The 5613-nt window shown below is 42.0% G+C and overlaps 1 pseudogene; it reads left to right on the top strand.

Annotated features, from left to right (window-relative positions):
• Positions 1 to 4025: 4025 nt before the first annotated feature.
• On the top strand, positions 4026 to 4834 carry LOC104866655 (annotated as a pseudogene).
• Positions 4835 to 5613: the final 779 nt, after the last annotated feature.

The raw sequence follows: 5613 nt of genomic DNA, 5'->3' as shown, positions 1-5613 counted from the left end.
CCCAGGTTTAGACAACTATTTGGTATTTCCTCTGCTGGGGCTGCCTGACAGGCATCTCAAATGTACTATGACCAGAACAAAATGCTTGATATTTTTCCACAGTCTACTCCTCCTCTAATCTTCCCAGGTGCTATAGTGGCACTATCACACACTCAGTTGCTCAGATAAAAAACTTAGGAGTCCTTTTAAAATTATCTCCTTCCCTTATCCTCCCATCTAATCCAAGAGCAACCCTCTGACTCTGCCTATCAAAATTGTTATTCACTATGGAAAATGCAAACCCATAGCGTTTCTTTGCCACCAAAGTTACCCTTGTGAATGCTTGTTTTGACTGAGGCTCATACTGTGAGTACAGCCAGGCCTAACATCCCAAATGCAGACCACCTCCACACACTCACAAAGTTGATTTTTCTCAGATGTTTTATAGAACCCCCGATCTTTGTGGCTTAAAACTTAATACATATTTATGTGCTCACTTTTACACACTTTGAGAGCTCCTTAGATGATGTTTCCATTTCCTTACCTCTCATTCTTTTCATAATGCATTTTAAACCAGATTTCACCCTCACTAGGGTACTAGTATATGGCTCACCCCTGAAGCACAAGACAACTGCCAGGGAATTTATGTGCGGCTAGAGGATTGACCTCCGAGATGGCTTCACTCACATGGTTGACTGTGCAGCTGAGATTATCAGCTGGTGACCTCAAGTCTCCCCAAAGTGACCTTCCTCCCAAGGCTGCTTAGATTTCCTCACCGCTGGGGGTGTTCCAAGAAGAAACTATTCCTTCCACTTGCCACCCCACTCTCTGTCCACTGCCCTGAGGTTTGGGGGAGGTGATGGCACACTCCATAGAGTTCCCACACAGGTTCAGAGGGAAGCAGAGATAAGTCACCTCTGTCTTGACTACCTCCCTATCTGTACTACTTTCCTTCATAACTGAAAATCTTTCTCAAATATTGTAAACCAGAAAGACAGATTTTATCATTACCATTTTTTAAAATCATAAGAGCTCTCTCCTCTAACTACACGCTGTCATTGTTCTCAATTAAATGAACAGGAGTTGGAGCAGGAAAGCAGAGCCCACTCCCTGGCAGAGCCCTGGGGCTGATGAAAGCGTTGTCTCAGTGGGTCAGAGAACACATCCCCTGGGATGCCATCTGAGAGGTCGCAGGGAAACCTGAGTTGAACCCAGTGTCACAGTCCCCTTTAGCCTTTTCAGGGGTTAAAGACAGGCTGTGATCAGCAGAGTGAAGGGCTGCTCAAAGATCAAAGTCACCAGAGAGCAAAAGACAAACCAAGTCAGCAGGGAATAATACAGTGTTTTCCTCTTTGAGGGACAAAACACGCCAGGACTATAGCCAGACCTGAACACATTAAGGCTCCAGCAAATATGGCAGGAAGTGCTTGTGTATGTGCAGTAGGAGAGGGGTGTGGAAAAAATTAGTCTTTAGGCTCTATAAACATTAATTAAGTCTCCTCTGGCCCTATGATGAAGGTGATTGGAATTAGTATTTTACCGCCAAGAGAACTAACGTTACAGGAGTTAAAATGTTGAAACATTATAAGTGGATGAGCAGAAGCAAAAAAAAAAAAAAAAAAAAAAAACAAAAATTCAAGTATTTTATTTCCCCAGCATATCCAAAGGAGAATGTTGAAAAAAAAAAAAAAAAAAAAAAAAAAAAAAACCACAAAAATTCAAGTATTTTATTTCCCCAGCATATCCAAAGGAGAATGTATCTTTTATCTTAAAAGATGGTTATCTTGTTTCTCTAATGCCTGGGGAAAGATCTGAAAATGGCAAAAGGCCTGATCTATAGGCTCTCTTGAGAAAAAGAGTAAGGAAGAAAAGAGGTTTTCCTATCAATAGAATACCAAGATTGACTTTCAGCTATAAATGCAGCTAATTTATTACTTCTTTCCTATTGTGAAGAAATACTATACATGGATACACTAAGCTCTAAATGAATCAATTAGGAGGGAAAGGAAAAAAAATCCAAGTGTGGAAATTCAGGCAAGTAGGATTGGTTTGCTAGGTTTCTATGCAAACCCATTTAACTATGCATGAGGCTTGACTGTCAGGTTGACATCAGGGAGCCTGTCCCCCAGGCTGCCAGACTAAAACTGTGACTTCACTTCCCAAACTAGGAGTTAACGGGGCACCAAGCCAAGCTGAGTTTTCTTTCTTGTGCCCGAAGGAGACCCCTCCAACAACCTAAGGGTACTCTTCTTCTAGAACTGCTCCTCCGGGAGACTCAGCAATTTAGGCATATCTAAACATGATCCTTCTTTTCCATCCTTGGCCTTATTCTTCTCCTTTCCCCACTGACCCCACCCACAAGACTGTTTTTCAATGTCTGAAACTAATTCAGTTATGCTTTCTGCACCAAGGCCACTATTTTAGGGAAGAGATCACAATACTTCGTGTCATATACATGAACATTTGGGAAGAAGGATTATAAACCTCAGTCTTGCTCCCCTTGCCAAGAAAGCACAAACCATGAGGGAGTTTCTTCACCATGGATACATGTTAAGAGGCGTCTTTTCCCACTTCATTTCTTTTCCCCACTTCTTCTACTTCACTCCTAGCTCCACCCTAGAACAGCAAAGTAAAGAGCAAGCTGGTGGACTGTATCATCCTGCCCCCTAATTGAAACCCCAGAGGGTGCAGAGTACATGCCACTGCGGAGTGGGAGTCCAGGAACGGACAGGTTCCCAGGGTCCATTGCCCCTAGCTTGCCTCTCCTCATCCTCTGTGTAAGCCAGCCCCTCTTCTCTGCCAAGCCAGCTGTCTGCACCTGGACATCTATGTTACTCTGCTCTCTCTCCGGGCCTGGCCAAAGGCCAGGTTGGCAAGGACATTGCCAGGGTCTGTGCACCACTTTGGGCAGCCAGCTGGACCTGGGGGTGGGGGTGAGAAAGACTCTCGTGAACCTCTAATGCCTGAAGAGCAAGCCACACTCTGGCCTCACCTAGTTTGTTACCCGGTATCAACTCATCTTCAGGTTTCCGGAGAGCTTTGGACTGTGTGCCCTAACCAAATGAGCATGCCTACTGCAAAGTGTTTTTATGGGTGAACAAAGTAATTTGTGTTTGTATGGATGGGCATATCTGTAGCCCAAACTTGATATGTAATCATTTCTAAATTAAGCTTTAAAATGCAATTCTAAATTGCCAACAAATATAGTAAACATTTTTTTCAATAATCTTTAGTTCACTTACGATTCTGAAACTTCACAAAGTAGTTCTACACTTCTAGGTAGCAAATTTATAGATTTTAATGGATTAAACCACCCAACTCCACATTTCCTTTTCTTAAGACTCTTTCAGTCATATGCAACAGAAAACAAATGTAAAACTTAATCAGGAAGAGGGACAACTTTATTGGGAAATATTTGCACAACCCATACCACTAAACAAAGGCTGACAAGAAAGCAGAGAACCAAGTGGTGCTAGGCCTTCAACTAGAGGACATCACTGCCCTCTCCAAGTACACTGCTGTCAGTTTCTTCTACTGCCACAACCAATTACCACAACTGTAGTGGTTTGAGGCAGCATACATTTATTAGCTCATAATTATGTGTCAGAAGTCTGGCATGACTCCTTTGAGCAGATTTTCCCAAAGCCAAAATGAAGACATGCTGTGCAATTATCTGGAAACTCCAGAGAAGAATCCACTTCTACATGCATTCAAGTTGTGAGCTGAATCAGTTTTCCTGCATCTATATATAGAACTGAGATCCTGGTTCCACTGGCTTTAGCTGGAGACCCTGTCTACTCTTAGAAACCACTGCAGTTTCTTCTCTATGTCCCTCTACCTTTAAGTCATCAGTGATGTGTCAAATTCCACCCACGCATGCTTCAAATCTCCCTGAATGAGATTCCATCAAATCCCTGCCCTTGCAGAACCCATGCAGAAGGCCAGGCCTGGGTGGAGTGCAGGCAGGGTGGAAGGGAAGCCACCAGGGCACCCAGTTGGCCAAGCCAAAGTGGGCCCAAGAAGGATGTGAGCAGGGTCAAAGCAAGATGGTGGTGCAGGTGGTGTTGGCCATGCAGACGGTTCATCTGGAGTCTGGTGCTTGTCTCAACCATGCTCTGAGCACAATAGAGGAGGACGTGATGGGGCTGTGTATAGGGGAGGTTGACACCATCAGAATTGTTCATATTCATTCTGTCATCATCCTATGACATTCTAGTAAGAGGAAAGACCAAGTAGAAATTTCTCCAGAGCAGCTGTCTGTGACCTCAACTGAGGCAGAAAGGTTGGCTGAGCTAACAGGTCTCCCCATGAGAGTTATGGGCTGATACCATTCCCATCCTCCTATAACTGTTTGGCCTTCACATGTTGATGTTTGCACATCTTGATCTGTGTGCAAGCAATGTACAAGATGATTGATCTAGGCTTTGTGGGTCTTATTTTTTCCTGTTTCATAAAGGATAAAAACACAAAGACTGACCGAGTACTACACACTTGCTTCCAATCCATACAGGCCCCAAAGAGCTCAGAGTATGAGAGAATCAAAATCCCAATCCATATTGTGCCTCATGTCACCATTGGGAAAGTGTGCCCTGAATCAGCAGTGGAGCTGCCCAAGATCCTGTGCCAGGAGGAGCAAGATGCATAGGAGAGGATTCACAGTCTTACACATCTGAACTCAATAACCAAGATCCATAATGACTCCATGTTTACTAAGAATCCATGCAGTCAGATGTCAGCAGTCAGCAGGCTTCTCCTGCAGTGGTTAGAAGACAGACTGGAGCAAAACCAACAGCATTTGCAGGAGTTACAACAAAAAAAAGAAGAGCTTCTGCAAGAATGCTCTTCCCTAGACTGAAGCAGCTGACAAATGGGAGGACATAAAAAAATACCCTGCACGTAATCAAGATACACAAAATTTGATGAAACAAGACTTAGAGGATTCACATTACTTGACTTCACGACTTTTACTATAAAGCTACACTAATCAAGACTGTATTGGGCCGGGGATTTAGCTCAGTGGTTCCACCACCTTTCTCATAAGCACAAGGTCCTGAGATCAACCCCCAGTACAAAAAAATGAAAAAAAAAAAAAAAGATGATATGGAATTGGCAGAGAAAGACATATAAATCAATAGAATAGGAGATAGAACCCAGAAATAGGTTCAAGTAAATATCCCCAACTAATTTTGACAAAATTCAAAAGCAATTTAATACAGAAAAGATATACTTTTCAACAAACCATGCTGAAGCAATCAAATGTCCATAAGCAAAAAACAAAACAAAACTCAATAAAACCTTACACATACTAAAATATTTACCTCAAAATATATCATCCATTTAAATGTAAGATGTAAAACTACACAACTTTAGGGGAAAAATCATAGTGGAAAAACCTTTACAAGGTAAGTTATGGGACTTCAAAAGTATGATCTGTAAAAGAAAAAAGTTGATGCATTGGATTTCTTCCAAATTTTAAAAATTGCTCAGTTAAAAAAAAAATCTCAGAAGAGGAAAAGACAAGCTACAGATTGAAATTATTTGCAAACCATAGAGTATCTGATCAATGTGGAAATACACAGTAAACTCAAACTCAACAATAAAAAAAATCCAATTAGAAAATGAGCAAAAGATATG

Source organism: Fukomys damarensis, unplaced genomic scaffold, assembly GCF_012274545.1.
Source record: "Fukomys damarensis isolate Sample0158 unplaced genomic scaffold, DMR_v1.0_HiC HiC_scaffold_14, whole genome shotgun sequence".
Lineage (NCBI taxonomy): Eukaryota > Metazoa > Chordata > Mammalia > Rodentia > Bathyergidae > Fukomys > Fukomys damarensis.
The sequence above is the reverse complement of the archived record's forward strand: the minus strand, read 5'-3'. Positions and strand labels throughout refer to the sequence as shown.